This window comes from Pomacea canaliculata, linkage group LG3, assembly GCF_003073045.1.
Source record: "Pomacea canaliculata isolate SZHN2017 linkage group LG3, ASM307304v1, whole genome shotgun sequence".
NCBI lineage: Eukaryota > Metazoa > Mollusca > Gastropoda > Architaenioglossa > Ampullariidae > Pomacea > Pomacea canaliculata.
The window spans coordinates 19,618,157-19,636,934 of NC_037592.1; the positions used below are offsets into that span (position 1 = coordinate 19,618,157).

General features: G+C 39.6%; 1 protein-coding gene and 1 long non-coding RNA gene across 6 annotated transcripts in view; one reads left to right on the forward strand and one right to left on the reverse strand.

Annotated features, from left to right (window-relative positions):
* Positions 1-15,850, reverse strand: part of LOC112560919 — a 40,157-nt gene extending 24,307 nt beyond the window's left edge. For all 3 annotated transcript variants that reach the window (XR_003098624.1, XR_003098625.1, XR_003098623.1), the window contains exons 1-8: positions 15,715-15,850; positions 14,214-14,305; positions 13,062-13,127; positions 10,575-10,700; positions 10,178-10,276; positions 9,509-9,722; positions 8,951-9,063; positions 3,683-3,764 (exon numbers count right to left, since the gene is read on the reverse strand). The gene's annotated coding sequence lies outside the window, so the exon portion shown is untranslated. The remainder of the gene's footprint in view (positions 1-3,682; positions 3,765-8,950; positions 9,064-9,508; positions 9,723-10,177; positions 10,277-10,574; positions 10,701-13,061; positions 13,128-14,213; positions 14,306-15,714) is intronic.
* Positions 494-18,712, forward strand: LOC112560923. Of its 3 annotated transcripts, none has more exons than XR_003098628.1 (3): positions 494-720; positions 17,356-17,610; positions 18,133-18,712. It is a non-coding gene; the product is annotated as an uncharacterized LOC112560923 (long non-coding RNA). The 3 variants fall into 3 exon arrangements; XR_003098626.1 differs by lacking the exon at positions 494-720 and adding an exon at positions 15,889-16,253; XR_003098627.1 differs by lacking the exon at positions 494-720 and adding an exon at positions 15,889-16,131.
* Positions 18,713-18,778: the final 66 nt, after the last annotated feature.

Here is an 18,778-nt window from a genome sequence, read left to right on the forward strand (position 1 = left end):
CAGCATATAAAATACCCCTGCATTTAAATTAAGCACTTGTATGGCTGACACCTGTAAGTGGAACCTTTAATTCTTAAGAAGGGATATCAAGTGACACCCTTAATGCCAGATAATGTCTTGTAGCACTAAGCATAGCTAAAGTGCTTAAGTCAAGAAGAACACATGAAGGAAGAAGAAACAACTATGCAGACAGATAAAAAACAAACGCAGAAGACACAGAGGAATCAGGAAACAAACAATAAGTATGGAAAGTGTTATAAATCTGCAGAGAAAGATGAGTAGGTGAACTAGTCAACTGACTATAATCACAACTACTAACCGCTATATTGATTAGTGTAAGGACTAATACTCCTGGAACAGATGTGTTTTTAGTGTACATTTAAAGGATTTGATGGTAGATAGATTGCAAATATAGAAGGGAAGAAAGTTCACTATTTTGCAATACTGTAATTAAAAAACTGTTGACTATATGTGGCTGTTCTGGTGACAGGGATAAAGAGCAAACCATCATCAGACAAAGAGCAGAGCAAACAAGGAGATGTAATAATCAAGCTGAGATGGAACAAATGCACAGACAAGAGTGGCATCAGCATGTGTAGAAAGATGGCACTAATCTCATAGAACTCATAATAGGTAGACTGACAAACAGCTGTAATTCGTCTATCAAGGGTCATGTCTGCAGTAATGATGAATCAAAGATTTCAGAGAGAGGGCATGAAGGTAATGTTGCTGTCACCCACGTTGATGTACTTAGATGGACTAATAATCTCAAAACAAAGAGTTCATTGTATTCACAGTGTGGTTGTTCATGTTAAGAAGGTGAAAAATGCAGTCACTTCAGCTTCCTATTCTATCAGTGGTAATAGTAGTGGTTGTGGTGATGGTGATGGTAGCAATAACAATGCAACTGAGTGGTGAGTTTTTTAAGCAATTTTTTTTTTTGCTTTTGTGTCTTTGTCTATCTGCGGTGTGGTATTCTTGCTCTTAGGTGATTCTGTGTTTCATGCTTGCTGCCGTGTAGTGTTTCTGACTGGTGAAGGTTGCTTGGACTGTGAGGCATGTGTGGCTTGAGATGCTTGTGATGACTGGCTGACACCACAGCCTGTAGGAGAAGGAGGCATAGCATGACAGACTGGGACAGGGCCCTCAGAAGAGACCCATGTCATGTCCGTCTGGATAGATACAGAGACTAGACGATCATCTTGCAAGGACTGCCGAGTAGGAAGTGAAGCCTACAGTAGTAGATGCTCCTGAGGAGCCACCCATTAAGCAACAGCAAGCATCAGCATAAGAGATGTCAGATTCTGCATGTACGTGCTGAATGGCTGCCTCTTTCTTTCGGTTTGGGCAGTCTTTGAGAGAAGCAATGTGAGGACCATCACAGTTATCACATTTGGCACTAAGGGAACAAACAGCTGCAGTAGGCAGTCCCACTGAAGCAAAAGCAGAAGGCATGGGATTTGGGACTGGCATAAGCTAGCCCTTTGACCATAATGCAAGCAGCACAATGGTGAAGGTATAAAAAAGAGACTTTGACCTGCTAATATCTCACCTCAATGAAGTCAGGTATTTTGGGCAAAAAGAAAGAAAAAGTGTATTTGCTGGATAGATTTCCCATCCTTCTTCAGGATGACTCTCTGAACTGCTGACTTGATGCCAAGTTCTGATATCCTGGCAAGGTCCTTTGTTTTTGCTTTTGGTCGTGTCTTTCTTGTCTCTCTGGGATATAATATGTTTGTGCTTTGTGGAGATTTTGTACCAATCATTTGTGGGTATGTTGTGTTTCTAAGTGGTGTGGGTATGGATTGACTGAGGAGTGGGTACCACCACAGCCTGTAGAAGAGGGAGGTGGCATAGTGTGAGATTAGAATGGGGCCCTTAGGATATCTGTCTGGATAGCTATGGAAACAGATGTTTTGCAATCACTGCAGAGTATGAGATGGAGACAGGTATAGAAGTTGCTCCTGAGGAGCAACCCACAACGGAAGCGTCAGCGTAAGAGATGCCCGATTCCACGAATACATGTTAAATGGCTACCCTTCCACTCTGGACAGTCATTGGAAGATGCAACATGAGAACCATCCCAGTTGGCACAGTGAGTGCTTGAGGAACAATCACCTGCAGCATAGCCATAATGCTGACAGTTGAAGCAATATAATGGAGAAGGGAAGAAGAGGGATACTCTGATTTGCAAATGCCCAATGTCAATGGTCAGGTATTTTTGGTAATCAGAAAGTGAGCAAACGAGTATCTGAGGTTACAGACATCCCATCTCTCTTCAGGTGGACCCTTTGGACAACTGTAACTCCCCGGGATGCCAGTTCTGACAATTGTGAAGCTCTAACATCCTAGCAAGGTCAGGGCAAAGAATGAATCCCTTAGAAGAGTTGAAGGACCAGTGCATTGTCACCTTAATAGGCCGATCTACAAACAGTTTACCATCGTATCAGTGAAGGGCCTCAGAAGCTTTTGGGTTTCTAGATATTGTCCAGTGTGAAGACAAATAAAGTCATAAGAAATATTTTTGAAAATCTTTAAAAGGAGAGAGGGACAAGAGGAGCTGGGCTGGCTCTGCGTCATCTACAAAAAGAAAGTGGGACCCTGAACCCTTTGACAAAATTACACTCATACACTCTAACCTCATCCTCCCTATCAGACGACAATTCAACCTATCTAATGCATTTCCCCAGGTTTTTTGTTTTGGGCCATAATGAAAAGATTTACTATTCGGTTTTTTTTACTACCCACCACCAAGCAGTCCACTAGCAGAGGTGACTGAGCGGTACCACTTAGGGTCACACCAGAATATACTCTGGTTTTCAGAGATGAAGACTAGACTGACCCCAGCTGCAGCCTTCTAGCAAAGCTAGGGCAATGCATGACCATCTAGGAGAAGTCTGGGCCAAAGAGGTGTGTTAGTATGATGGGCCACAACCTCCAGGATCCTATCCTTCTCCAATACAGGTCACCCTCCATGGCAAACATAGGTAGGGGGGAGGTGTTTTACTCCGAGCCAGCAACTAAGGTATATCAAGGCAAAGGTAGCCAGCCCTGTAAACAGATGCCACATGAAGAGAAAGAACACCATGCTCAAGATGACAGCTGAACCCAGGACAGCCAACCATTGGCAAACAAAGGCCTAAAGGTGGCCACAGATTAAACGGACACATGAAAAAGATGGTATGATGGAAAAAGAAGACCAGGTGAGGTCCCCAAGTCTGTAACTAAAAATTTTGTAAACTTTTAAATTTGTAACATCATAGATCATGTAGATGGCCATCCCATAAGGTAGTTGTTTCAGTGGTTCAATGGAAATTCAAATACATCCATTTACAAAGATATAATAAAGACAAAAATTCATGCACAAAATTTTACATTTTTTCAACCATACTACTCACAAAAAAATGTAACAGTCAGTTGTAGTTTGGGGGATAAAGAGTATAAATTGAAGCCTGTTGTAAAACCAGTAACAAAGCAAAGCAATGTGGAATAAACTGAAACTGAACTGTTACTGTACACTGCACTTGAATGACCTGTACATGTTTTGATTTATTGCATTTTAAAAATGTTTTAAAAACTCATGAAAATCACACAAAAAACTTTAAACTTGTTTATTTTTGTTCCAGCACCACAATGCCAAAACAGCTGAACATCGCAAAATCTTTCATTTAAATGATCGTACCTGTCCTATTTCTTTCATGTGTGTTGAGATGACAACAAAATAGCCTTGATTAAAACCAATCAGGATGTAGCCATCACCAAACCTGCAATTCAAAACATAAAACCAGATACTCATGATGCCATGCTGAAAAAGAAAATAGTTAATTCTTTTGTAAAAGGCACGTCAAAACATAATTTTACCAAATACATGAGAGCAAGCAGACTGGCACAAAATTGAAGCCAGCCACCTCACATTCTAGCATGACCATTCTTTGACCAACAATCATTCTTTAGGCAAAGATGACAGGAAGAAGTATTTCATTATGCACTGCACTGAAATGTCATGTCTTTCAGACTATATGTCTGTTAAAGAGGAAGAAGTGATAAACCTTTCAAAATTTAAAATCAGATATATCTACATTTTACTATTTTATGATAGCTACTTTTGGTGGATGTTTTTTTGCTCAAATATTTCTCCCATTTTGGACTTTTCCTTCTTCGATTCTAAGTACAGTTGGCGCTAAAAAAAAAATGCTCTAACTCATTAGTTGAACTTACAATAACAAATGTGGGCAGAAAGTACGTGTGCTACAACAGTAGCTGTGTTCTGATAGTTTGTACACCAAACAGACAGCAAAAAGAAGAAACTGTTATCAGATGACTGAGCAATTATGCCTCTTCTAGTGTATTCTCTCTCTTAACTATACTATCATAATAAAGTTAGCTTTAGATGTGAAAACCAACTGTGAATTCCATGTAGTGTTGCCTTTGGCATAGTTCTATTTGGTTACTAAGTTTATTACAGATTTACACAATACTTGTATCTTAAGTAATACTAAATGATTGCTTTCTTCTTGATTATTAATGGCAGCATAAGAATGCTCTCCCCTGTGGGACCCCGGGGTATGCTTGCCTAGCAAGCATTGTAAGAATAGGGTCCCTGCCATCCAGCCAGGCATGTCGTAAGAGGCGACTAAGGTGGACACCTCACCTAGAGGTAAATTAGGTTGTGGTAGGGCTAACAACCCCACCATGTAAAAAAAGTATGTTACAGAAACTAAAACCAGAGAACTCGTCACAGATGGCGGAGGTAATGAAGCACACCAGGTGACTGGACTAATGACGGACGACAGCCAAACCCGAAAGGGAGCTGGCGCCCCGACAGTGGATTTACTGAAGCCGAGGCAAAAGTTGAGGGTGGGGTGCTGGAACGTCCAGACCTTGTACCAGACTGGCAGGATGCTCCAACTAGTCAAGGAGTTTGACAACTACAACTTGGACATCCTGGGAGTCAGTGAGGTCAGATGGACCGGCACGGGAAAGAGGAGACTAGCATCAGGACATACCATCTTGTTCTCAGGAAGATCAGACGCTCAGCACTCTGAAGGAGTAGCTCTACTCCTCAACAAGAAAACGGAAAAGGCACTGCTGGAATGGAAGCCTTATGGACCTAGGCTTTTGAGAGCAAGATTCCATTCAAAGTACACCAAGCTGACAGTGCTAGCCTGCTATGCACCAACAAATGACTCTGAGGCAGAAGACAAGGATGCTTTTTACGATCAGCTCCAAGCAGCCTCAGAGAGCGTTCCAGCCCATGACATGTTGCTCATCATCGGCGATCTCAATGCCAAGGTGGAAGTGACAACACCTGCAGGGAGCATGTCATGGGCAAACATGGAATCGGAACCATCAATGACAACGGAGAGAGACTGGCAGACTTTTGTGAAGAAAACAACCTACTGATTGGTGGCACACTCTTCCCACACAAAGACATCCACAAGGCAACATGGACATCACCAGATGGGAGCACAAAGAACCAGATAGACCATGTCATCATCAACCGAAAATGGAGGAGCTCACTTCAAGATGTTAGAGCCTACAGAGGAGCAGACGTTGCCAGTGACCACACTCTTGTGATAGCCACAGTTTCCCTGAAGCTACGTCGATCATGAGGAAAACAGGCACGTCAGCAGAGAGTGGACTCTGGCAAACTGAAAAATCCAGTCATCGAAAGGGCCTTTGCTATGGAAGTAAAGAACAGGTTCCAAGCACTAGGAGACCAACAAGAGATGACCTTAGACGACTTCAATCGAGTCTTACAGGAATCAGGAGAGAAAATACTGGGCTTCCAACGGAAAAAGAAAGAACAGTGGATCAGAGATGAGACATGGAAGAAGATAGAAGAGAGAAAGTCAGCCAAACAAAGAATCAACAGCACCAGATCTGAACGCCTGAAAGAACAACTCAGACAAAGATATGCAAAACTAAACAAAGAGGTAAAGAGGATGGCAAGAACCGACAAAAGAGACCACATAGAGAAACTGGCAGATGAAGCAGAAAATGCAGCAAGTAAAAATGACCTGAAGACACTGTACAAGATAAACAAACAGCTAAACAACGGGTTTAAGAACAGTGATGTGCCAGTGAAAGACGTGAACGGTAATGTCATCGAGGGAGAGGCAGAAAAACTACAGCGCTGGAAGGAACATTTTGAGTCGGTTCTGAACAGACCAGATCCCCCTCAGCTTGCAGACATCCAGCCAGCAGCTATAGACCTTGACATCTGCACAGACCCACCAAGCCTGGAAGAAGTGACAGCAGCAGTCAAGACAATGAAGAGCGGCAAAGCACCAGGGACAGATGGAATAACAGCAGAGATGTTGAAAGCAGATATAAATGTGACAGCTCCCAAGCTGACTGAAATCTTCAAACAAGTTTGGGAATCAGGGCAGCTCCCTGTTGCTTGGAAGACAGGGCTCATCTTCAAGTTACCCAAGAAAGGAGATCTTGGAGACTGCAATAATTGGAGGGGCATAACACTTCTTTCCCTCACCAGCAAGGTCTTCAGCAAGATTGTTTTGTCAAGACTGACGGCAACTCTTGAGAAAGACCTCCGACCACAGCAAGCAGGATTTCGTCCTGGGCGATCCTGCTCCGAACACATCTACATTCTGCGACAGATTCTGGAGCAGAGCAACGAATGGAACACACCGCTGTACATCAATTTCATCGACCTGGAGAAGGCTTTTGACAGCATCCACCGCGAGTCCTTATGGAAGATCCTGAGGCATTACGGAGTCCCTGCAAAACTTGTTCAGGTCATTGCAATGCTGTACAGCGATTTCAAATCCCAGGTTGTCTGTGACACGGAGCTCACAGACCCCTTCAACGTCAGTACCGGGGTGAAGCAGGGCTGCATTCTGTCGCCGTTCCTCTTCATCATGGCCATGGACTGGATCATGAAGACTTCCACCGACAGTGAGAGGAGAGGGATCAGATGGACCATGACTATGACAGCAACAACAACGCTGGAAGACTTGGACTTTGCTGATGACATTGCTCTGCTGTCACACCGCCACCAAGACATGCATGAAAAAACAAAGGCCTTCTCAGAAACAGCTGGAAACCTTGGCTTGAAGGTCAGCACAAAGAAAACGAAAAGTATGAGAGTGAACGCCAGAGTCCAAGACGGCATCAAACTAAATGGAGAAGAGATTGAGGAAGTTGACAGTTTCACCTATCTTGGGTCCAAAATGTCAAACACCGGGGATGCGGAGGTGGAGATTCGAGCCCGACTGGCGAAAGCCAGCCAGGCCTTCGCCTCACTCAGGAGCACATGGAAGGCAAAAAACATCAGCCAGAAGATCAAACTGAGAATCTTCAAGTCAAATGTGATCAGCACCCTCCTTTACGGATCAGAATCCTGGAAGATGACCAAAACCATCAGTAACAAGCTTGACGTCTTCCAAAACAGATGCCTCAGGCGCATACTTAACATCTTTTGGCCAGCAACGAAGAACTCCACCGAAGAAGTGAAACCGAGTCCATCACCACGCAGGTTCAACGAAGGCGTTGGCGATGGATTGGACATGTGCTCCGCCAGCAGACAGCAGACCTTTCCAGAGTCGCCCTACGATGGACTCCAGACGGCCGAAGAAAACGAGGCCGCCCAAAGGAAACTTGGAGAAGAACAGTGGAAAGGGAGATGAAAGGAAAGGGCTGGACATGGGGTCACCTAGAGCGGGTTTCAGCCGATCGACATCGGTGGCGGACTCTGGTTGAGGCCTTATGTGCAACCTGATGCACGAAGAGGAATAGATAGAAGAATGCTCTTTGTTTGCATCATGTGCATCATGGTCTTTTGTTCCTGGCTCTACCCGTGCTTTTTCAATTTGTCTATTCCAGGGATGCACAACCTACGGCCCGCGACGCGGTGCCATCCGGCCTGCGAAACTTCTGCCCACAGTGCAGAAAATCGGCATGTTAGTAATAAAAGAAGACCTTAAAAAACGAAAAAAAAAAGGAAGAAGAAGTATTTATCCCCACGTAGCGACGTCTCTCAATCTTTTTTTCGATGGACGAACATTTCGATTCAGTACTCTGACTGGTGTCTCTACGATGAGGCCGGACATTCAGAAGTTGGTTTCGGGAAAACAACTTCAAATATCCCACTAATTACTATATAATTAATGGGAAGTACAACTTGTTTCTAATAAAAAATGGTATCTGCTCTATTTTTTTTTTCCTTTTTGTATTTTTGCGGTGAAGTGGCCTGCGACACGGCTGTCCGAAATGGATATGGCCCGCGACACGGCTGTCCGAAATGGATATGGCCCGCAGGCCGAAAAAGGTTGGGCATCACTGGTCTATTCCATCTTCCTCATGAATGTTCTGTGTCGGTGTAGCAAGACAAATGTTCCAACCAAGAATCTCGTTTCACATGAGGTGTGCATCTTGTTATAAAGATAGAACCGAACTCTCAGTGAGAGCCAATGGTCTGTGCATACTACAAAATTAAATTTAACAGTTGAGAAACACAGGAAACTGTTAGGTTCAAATTATTACAGCTTGCAAAGAGATGTGGATAGTGCACTATTTTCTTCTGATATCACTGCGCGAGTGGGTGTTTGATCGTCTGCTAAAGAGTAACTACAAGTAACTACAAGTCAAAGTTAAATAAAAATAACATGAAAAACCTAAACACATACAACTCACGATTTATTTTTGGTTTTGATAAAACATACCACGAAAATATCTGCTAAATCATTCAGCAACACTAGAAGACACAGCGTCTGCATTCCTCGCTTTGGAATGAGATTCTTGGTTGGAACATTTGTCTCGCTACATCGGCAACATAATTTATGATGACTCAAAACATTTATGAACACAAAGATATTCAACATTTTATGCGCTACTTCCTTTGGTTCCTATTTCACAACAGGATTTCTAGTCTTAATCAAATGTAATTCCTTTAAGGTGAAATGAGCAAAACATGTGGCAGGTTACTAACCACTTGTAAGAGACAATCGTGCCATAGCGTGGTTGGAATGCCAGCTCTATTGGATTCTCTGGGTCATTAATGTTGTAGAGAAATAGGGTCTTGTGTCCCACATTAGCACTTACCTGCAACAGCATTAAAATTATGAAATCAAGAAGAAAAACAACAAATAAACTATACTGCATATTAAAAGCATAACTGTATAAAATGTACCTCTGAAAATGAAAGATGGTCAGTGAAAGGAGTCTTAATTTACTTTCACGGAGAAATATAAAATTGTATTTATGCTGTATGTTCCCAGTACTTGAGTGTGTTGAAGTGGGGGGGGGGGGGAGTGGAGATGAATGAAGGAATTGGCATTTTATACTGAGCCAGCAAGTAAAAAGTATAACCGAAGACTCAAGTGATAATGCTTGCAGAAAAAAATGGCTACCTTTATCATCTCAGAGATGTTTTACAAGATAGGCATTCTTTAACAACTTGAATTTTTGTGAGCTTCATACTGGGTTAACATGAAAAGTATTTATGTAAGAGCTATCCAGTTTTTAGACTGAAAAATTTCTAACATACTGTATTCTCTCCTATACTGCTCCTCTCATCTGCCTTCATTTCTGAGAACTGGATGTCAAATGGTTCCATGCGTAAAGGAATGTGACGAACTGTGTCACCTTCCATGTTGCTAATAGTGATAGACTTATCATCACTGCCAAGAGCAAGCAAACTTTCAGCACTCCAAGCACCACAGGTGATTTTCTTGGTGTGCTTTCCAATGATTGGTATTTTCCTGACAAAAGTTGCAGTTACACAATCAGTCATAAGAACAAAGAGATGCAGATAAAAAGAAATCTGTGTCATTTCTTTCCAATGACCATTTTTTGCAGTGTTGCTCAAAATTCTCCAATGGAAAATTGCAAGAAATTTTAAAAAGAAATAATATATTTAGATTGCTTAAAATATTATCTCTGCAGCTCACAACCACACCTAACATTTGTAATAAAGCGTTCTGGAACAAATTAACAAATACTGTGACAATATTTTCAGAATATCATTGTCTTAAAGGAAATTTTATATACAGCTTTTCTTGTAGAAATAGGTTTATGAAAAAACCTAGCTGGACTTACTCTTTAAGAGAACTAATTAAGGTTAGAAACAAACTGAAGTTAAAGCTAGTTTCCTAAACAAATTTTCTCTCACTCATCTTGAACTATCCTGTCTACCAGACATTTTAGAATATCTTACCTTGATGACTGGTGGTTGTAAATAAGCAGATTTCCCTTTACAGTTCCAACAGCCAGCAACGGCTGAGACTTTGCCCACTGCAGGAATGTCATGGTATCTCTGGCATACCCAGTGATATAATTTAAAAAGAAATTCACATTAGAATACAGCTTCTTAAGAAAAAAAATACCTTTTTTAAAGTCCGAGCTCTGAAACCACTAAATACTTTTAAAAAAGAAATGCAATACATCTGCTATAACTCTAAGTATTAAAAAGAAGATATTAAAATAATGTACATTTAAAAAAATATGATCATGATAACAAATCTGTCAGAAGAAAATAATACAAAACTCTAAATAATTACGTTTTATTATAATATGAATTTTTAAAAAATAAATAACAAAAGAAAGCTGTTTACTTGAGACCACTGTCTATCTGAGTGGTTTTGAATGAGTTTGAATCCCAGAGGAAAATGCCATTTGACTGCTCACAAACCACAGCCAGAATGTCTCCATCGTGGTCCCAGTCAAGGCCAGTGCATATTCTGCAGCAGAAAGCTTTTGATGCCAATAGATTTCTTCAAAATATAGGAAACAGATTTCTTTTGAAACATTTTAATCACTTGACACCATCAACAGAAAAATCAAACTTTTATTTCCTGTTAGATGATATATTATTAACTTTTTAAAGTTAAATTTGGCAATTTTTACTCAACTTAATTTTGGTTTTATCTTGATCACAAGTTACTTAACATATGGTTAGCACAAAAATATGTATGCTTAAAACATATAATAAATATGACTATAACTCAAGCAAAATTTCAAACAATCTCTAAACAATTGAATGTTTTATTTTGGATGAACCTGCTTTTTTTCTTTTATTAAATCTGAGTGAAAGAAGGGAAATGAACAAACCTGAGATCAGCAATCATTAAGGTCACAAAATAAGTTGTAAAGAATAAGCTTTAATACAATATTTTAATTACTATGAACAAGGAAAAAAAAATGTTTAAAGTAAATACTTTAATATTTATATTTATATTTACTAAATACTTAAATATTTTATTTGTTCTTTTTGTGATTGTATTATAAGTCCATGTTATTATCGACAACCGATAAACTGTCCTTGTGCTCAATATAATTTTCCGCTACTTTTAAATGGAAAAAAAGTGTGATAGAATGTTTAAGTCACAAATGGAAGAAATAATGGTAAAACCCCTGAGTGGACACATCAGTTATCAGTACCCATACTGTGCTGTATTCCAGCAACATAAACATTCTAAATGAACAAATTGTTGTCTAAATTGGTTAATTCAATTTTTTTTTCAATCAGAGTTTAATATACAGTTGAAGTTATTTATAAGAATCTATAACTTGCTATTGCTGCCCACTGTCAGATCTATGTCATCAGCAAAGCCAAGGTTATCGAGTGGCCTCCATCCAAATCGACACAGAGGTGTGATGGTCCTTGGGTGTATCCCACACAATTTTCTCCAGGTAGATATTAAACAGCACTGAGGACAAAATCAGCCTTGACACACACCAACTGTCATGGGAAAGAGCTTACCCACTTGGCTCTTGAATAGTTCTGAGCTCATGGAGCCCTTGTAAAAGGCCTTGATGGTGTGTACAAGCCCTTTTCCAGCACATGTCAGTAGTACATTCCATAGCCTTTTGTGCCATACTCTATCAAGGCCTTCTTAAAGTTGATAAGGATATTATAGAGATTCTTGGCATATTGCTGGTGCTTTTCAATGAGGACCTGACTGTTAATGATCTGTTCAATAGTGCTTCTGCAGCACAAAATCTGGCCTCTCCCTTTGCTGGCAGCTCTTCTGCAGCCAGAGTTAAGTGATTCTGGATCACTTTCAGTATTTCTTAGATAGGAGTAAGACAGAGAATGGAGCTGGGGAAGTTTAGTTCTCTAACTTATTCAATAGGGGGCAATTGAGTTATAGAGCTATGAAGATGTTCAAATTGGTGGGTACCAACTGTAAGGAAAGCGTTAAGTACCAGGTTACAACCATTACTAAAACGGTAGATGTATGGAAAAGAAATACATCTCAGGATCCCAGCACCAACAGCAGCCAACAAAAGCTGGGATAGCATAAGTGTCAGCTTTTTCACCAAATTCAGGCTTTTCAAGTCACTATTTCTGTCCAGTATGCTGTACAGTGTGAGATGGGAACCCTGTTTACAGAAATGGACCAAAAGAAAAACGGCTTTGTTCACAGCTTAGTTACTGCTTCATAGGTCCCTAGGAGCTTCTGCTCACTACTATCAAGTGACAGAAGCTAGTGTGATTAGGTCATATCTGACATGATACCTTTCTGAAGACAGTTCTCCAGGGTTACTCTGAAGGCAGCTGATGGCAAAGCAAACAGAGTGACTAGCATGACTGGTTGCACACTTGATCTTTTTTTGCAGGTGCACAACTGGCCCTGATGATGTGAGTTCACCCAAGCTGTGTGCCAATGTATCTCCCTTATGACTAGTATTTCCAGTCCCAGTTAAGGGATGTGAAGTAAACTTAAGTGAAGAAGTCTAAAAATGGTAAAGATTCCAGATGGCTCATGGTGCTAAAATTTGCATAGTTCACCATATCAAAGGCAATGCACGTAAAAGGCAGAACTTAACCTTCTCTTTCTCCCAACTTTTACCTCCCCTGAGAAAATAAAGTATCTTTCCAAGATGCTGGAGTTTCCCTGTGTGTATTTGAAATGTTTGGTGTATGTCAATAACCCCTACATTCATTTTTCTAAAATGAGAAGACTCAATCATTTATAGCATATATGAACACACTCTTGCACAAGCACAAGATCAATAGCAAGATGCTGTTTAGTGCTATCATGTTTTATTGGCTTATTTTATAAGGCTGCTTCTATTCTGCTGAAAATTTCTCTTACCCTGGAAAGCACAGATCTCCTTTCAAGTCACCGTGTCTGTCAAAAATATGAACCTTTTGATCAGACCTGCACATGAACAAATAGGTTTCACCCATGGTAATTCTTCAATCACTTCCACCTACAACTGTTTCATTTTTCTCAGATACATCAATATTCCAGAGGAGGAAATCCCCCCCCCCCCACCAGTAGTTTACATAAAAGTGAATTTCAAAAAGTCTCCCCGGTCATGAAATTTTCTTTTCCATTACTAAATAAAAAACTTGGTGATATAGAACATACAAACACACTGAAAAATACAAAACTACAATACTTAAAATACAATAACAAAAATACAATACTTTTCCTGCACACTGACGATTTCACTGTCATGGTGACATGTGTTTAAGCCACCATTCCACTAATCACCCCATGATGGATATTGACAAGCTTAATCAATTCTGATAAATTTTAGGCTCCGAAAAAAATACTTAAATGACAATGGCATCTAAAAGCCCTGATACAGCTTCCTTCATGAAGTCTGCTACGTTTCTATACTCTGTAGCTAAGGAGAAAAGAAAAACCTGATCCTAATCTTTCATGCATGCAAATTTGGTAAGAAAAGTGTGGAGCAGTCTGCAAGAAGGTAGAAGATGGATGCAGTCTACGGGTAAATATGGGCAGCTTGTAATTTGCAGTAAAGCCTGGGCAGCAGAGTGCCAGCATAGTTTAGGGGAAGGATGTAGACTTTTGTTTTCTGAGAAGTGGTAGCTGCAGAAGTAAAGTATCCTAAGCACTGATATATTACTAAAGCAATTCCAACCACCAATATCCCAGATAAAATGCATAACATGTAGAGTGTACAAAATACTTTAGGATCAAGTGGCATGCATGCACACACTCACTTTCTCTCTGTGATATGATATATAATACTAGAAGTGAGTGTGGCATTAGTGGTAGTGATATGTACATCAAGCATGTGCATATTCACTTTTGTGGAGACTGATGCATGTAAAGCAAGCTGATTGAAAGAAGATACCAGGAATATGGCAAAATCCAGTGACTTTGAATAGGTGCACCTATCTGTTCCCCTATTTTACCATGGAAAGTAAAACATCACATTTATAAAAATCGAATGCTTCTGACAAAAATAAAGATAAGAAGTAACATATTTACCCAGTGGTTGCAAGGTAGTTTCCTTTGTTTTTTTGCCATATATACTGAATACTGCCCTGCCCATGTGAGCATTCTGGTAAGCTGAACACACGCTGAAACAAGATTGATACTTTCTGGCATCTGAGTAGCATTAGTTTTATGCTTAGCAGTTTGTGCAAGAAAGTATGTAGATAATTTGTACATGTCCTCTCTCTCTCTCAACTCTGTCATCACCTTTCAACAGTTTTTAGTTTTATTGATATGATTTCACTTATCTTAACTGTTACACACATCAACTCCTTTTAACAACTTTGCTGGTAGTTTAAACACAATGTTGTACATTTAATAAGTGTGTATAGGTTGGTGTGTGGGAGAGTGAATGCGGGAGGCTTTTTTTAAAATGTGTGGACAGGGGCAATTGCAGCCTGGATTACGGTTTTTCAATTCTGGTTACGTAACTTTCATCTCATATGCATTCTATGCTGCATGTCTCGGAGTCTCATTTTCTGTAAAGCGGCGTGAGCCTGCCCATAGGACTAGGATAAGGTGCTTTAATTATAAGTTCACATTATTATTATTACTAATCAATCAATTTTTATTGTCTGTACCAGGCATAATCCAGGACAGAAATTTTTCTTTGGCCTACAAAATAATTTATACATGTGAAAACAACATTTTATATATATATATATATAAAAACATACCCATATAACATTTAACCCGCACGCGCACACTTATACCCTATCACACATACACATAAGGCAGATGTTTTTGTTATTATAACTTATTTAAACTCACTCTCTGTGTCACACACATACACAAAGCGAGAAAGAAAGAGACTTATTAAGTCACTATCATCCCATAATCGTTCAAGCCTTCTAACATTGGTTAAATGGCCAAAGAACGCTCTATATAAATGAAGTCTATCGAGTTTACTAAATTGATGATGATGATGATGATGATGATGTCGATTTGTAATGCGCAGGTATCCATTCCGAAGAATGCTCATTGCGCAGAAAAAAAGAACAAATGAAGAACAAATAAAGTGAACAAATATATAAAACACCAGGAAAAGTAAAAAAAAAAAAAAATGGACAGAAGTGTTTCTTGGTAGTTTAAGACTGGTTTGAAAGAAACAGATGGGTTTTCAGTTTTTTGCGGAACGTGGTTGGTGAGGTGATGGTGGAGAGTGACGATGGCAGAGCATTCCACAGCTTAGGTGCCGCGTTTTTGAAGGCCCTGGCTCCAGTGCGCTTCTTGTTGGTGTCTTCCACTGCAGGGAGACAGAAGCGTGACTGGGAGCCTGAGCGCAGGGTACGCGACGGCTGATAAGGAGGAACTATATCTCTTGCAAATAATCAGGAGCAGTTTTAGACATGCAGGACTGGGCAATGGAAATTCCGTTCCAAAAGAAAAAAAAACTAGAAAAGCGTAAAAAGAACAGGAAAAACACATTAAATACTTCAAGGTATTAAAAAGATAGCTACGTGTTGTTATAAGTAGCACTTGAGTATTACGATACCTTCATGGTTGTTGATCCAGCGCGACGCCGTTATTTCCCCCTCGCACAAGAGAAACTTGGCGTCCGTAGGAATGTCGCGCATGCGTACAGGTATGTTTGAGAGTGTTGGGGGAGACTACACAAGATTCGATTTCAGTACTTTCCCTTGGTTATAAAAAAACTCAGCGTATGAGCCTAATACATGTAAACAAATCTTTATTTACGAGGGTAACAGATAAGCATTTTTACATCCAGCCCTCGGACTAATTAGTAGAAATAAAAACATTACATAAATTCAGAGCAAAGTAATAAATACAGAGCAATTATGATATGAACAAACAAGATGTAAATATATGAATTGATAGGATTTGTTTTAATCTTGGCTAGGACACTATAGCAACAGGTTGTCGGTGTGATTAAGCTGGTTCGGACGCCTCTGTAAGTAATCAAAGGGTTTGAAAAGATGTTGTAGGAGTTCCACTTTGAGTTTGTATAGGCTGGATGCCGTTCTTTGGAGATCGGAGGTTGTTCTAAAGAACGCTGACAAAATACAGTATTAGGTTCGTCTTGAATAGTTAATTTTCGTTATGTGCCGTATGGAGATATTGAGTTTAGAGACCCTCTTACTATTTTCATGGAGAAAATAGAAAATCTATGAGACATTTTGACAGTTAGTATTTTAAAGACAAGCAAACTTTTGCAAAATTTTAGTCTGGTTAGTAGTGGTAGGACCCCTAGAGATAGGAAATCGTGAGGCTGTTTTTTTTTTTTTTAATTGGATTACTGATTTGATATCCCTATAATTCGTTGAACGATAACAAGAGGCGTAATCACAGCACCACTAGCTAGCTGAGTCCCATAGGTTGGAAGCGTAATCAATGGGCGACTGAATACTGCTCAGACTTGTCGATTTGTTTCATCGTTTTCAATTCCGTCGAGCAAACATAACTTAGTGGAAAGTTATTTCGACCATCATTTTCAACGAAATATAGTCACCACCACTGTATAATATATAATTAATAACAGTGTAATTGACAGCATTACGTTAAAAATATTTAATAATGTTAGAATGACATGAAAATATAATTACATACTAAAACAATGGCGTATAACTTTCGACGGTGTTGACGACAGTGGGTGATGTTGTTATTATTGCTGCTCTCAGGTAAACATGAGACCACAAAACAGTCAAAACTTATACATATTTGGAAAGGAAAAAACTTGAACTTTGCAATCAAAGTAATGAAAATTTTCTACTTTTACTCTGGTGACAGCAATAATCCAAGAAAATTCAGTTTGCTATACTTGGGTCATATGAGCAGACGCACAATTCTGGCCCATCCATTGTGCTCCGAGTGTTGTTTTAGAGTATGTAAACATTAAAAAATTGATGTCATTGTATTTAAGTAAAACAACACAGGATAAAGTAGCAGAGCACCCAGAATATCTTATACAGTTTGATTTAATACATGTTTATCAATTTGACAGGCTGCTCCTTGCAGTATGTCTCAAGTTGTAAGCATGTGGCTCAAGAGGTAGATAATAATAATAGATTAATGTTCACATGGTCCTTTTTAACTAAAAATGGACAGTTTCGTTTAGATGTGAGTACTCAAATATATAAATCATTGAGGTCAATCATATTTCCTATGTTTTTTGCAGGTGATGGTGGCATTACAATTTTATGCTACAGGCACAATGAGAGTTGTAGTGGCTGACACATTTGGCATTGACATGGGATGAATATGGGAGACAGTGGCTACCCGCTGAGGGACTGGCTTAGTATCCCCTTTTTTAAAATGCAGACACTAGAGCCAAGAAAAAGTTCAACTGTGCCCACAGCTCAACAAGGAACACCATTGAGAGAACCAATGGTGTTATCAAAAATTGGTTCCATTTTCTTCAGGCACAACTAAGGTAAATACTGTCTTTGCTTTATCAGACTTAAAATGCACAAGCTTTGCTTGTGGGCTGATTAGTATGTGTCTTTACTCCATGTTGTAATATATTGCACCCTTTTGTTTGCATCATGGTTTAGAAATACATAAACTCCTCCCCTTTAATATCCAATGCTTCAGAATATATTGTGTGACTTCAAATACATCCCTGCCAAAGCAGCAAAAATCATCAAGTGTTCCATTGTGCTGTCATAATTTCTAACTGAATGGTCACATTATTTATTATTCAATTGGACTTTGGTTGAATAGCAACATCCACCTCAATCAGTTGGTTGACACTTTGAGCAGCCGGCATTTACCAATTCATTTTCCATCTGTTTTTCCATCTAGTATTTGTTACCTCAGCCTGTGCCAGATTTATTTAGATTTCCATCAATTGCAATTCTTTTTTAACACGATTCAATTTCACTGTCCAGGAGCTACAAAGTTTTTCGTTCTCTTATCTTTGCTGTGCATTCTTTTGCATCATCAGTTATTTTAGTTTCTTCAGGTGACCCAGTTGACGGATGGAATTCTAGCTGCTTGGTACATCTCCTGGTGTGTTTTAAGCTTTTGGGAACATAACTGTCTGACAGTCAAAAAGATTTTTTCAGAAATGTGCAACTGTCTAGGCCTGAGCAGCTTTGATGGCTTTGAATATTGCTGTCTGGCTCTCAGTGGTGTTGATGCTGCACGAAAGAAATATTTTTTAGAACAATTGTTTCATGACAATTCCACTTGGGACCACTGAGTACTTACCATTGCATTAGGTTATGTAAAGGTATTGCTTGAATTACTCTTCTGTGTAAGGTTTCTATATAAATAGATTATTATGTTGCTTTTAATTCTTTGTGATGCCCAGTAAGTAGTAAAAAGCAGTAATGTTGATATTTACTACATGCTGCTGGTGGGATTGTGAAGGACATGTTTTTCTCTTTAGAGTTAATATTTAACACTTTTCACTGGACCCAGGTAAGCCATGTCAGAACTTCATAACATTTTATATGCAACTGTTAAAGAATGTAGACACCCCACGTCCATGTCATTCAGAAGCTGAGTGTCTACTGGAATCTAAACTGTAGAACACTCAAAACCGTGGATGTAAAGACAAACTGCTGTGTACACCTCCCAAATTATGTCATAGTTTG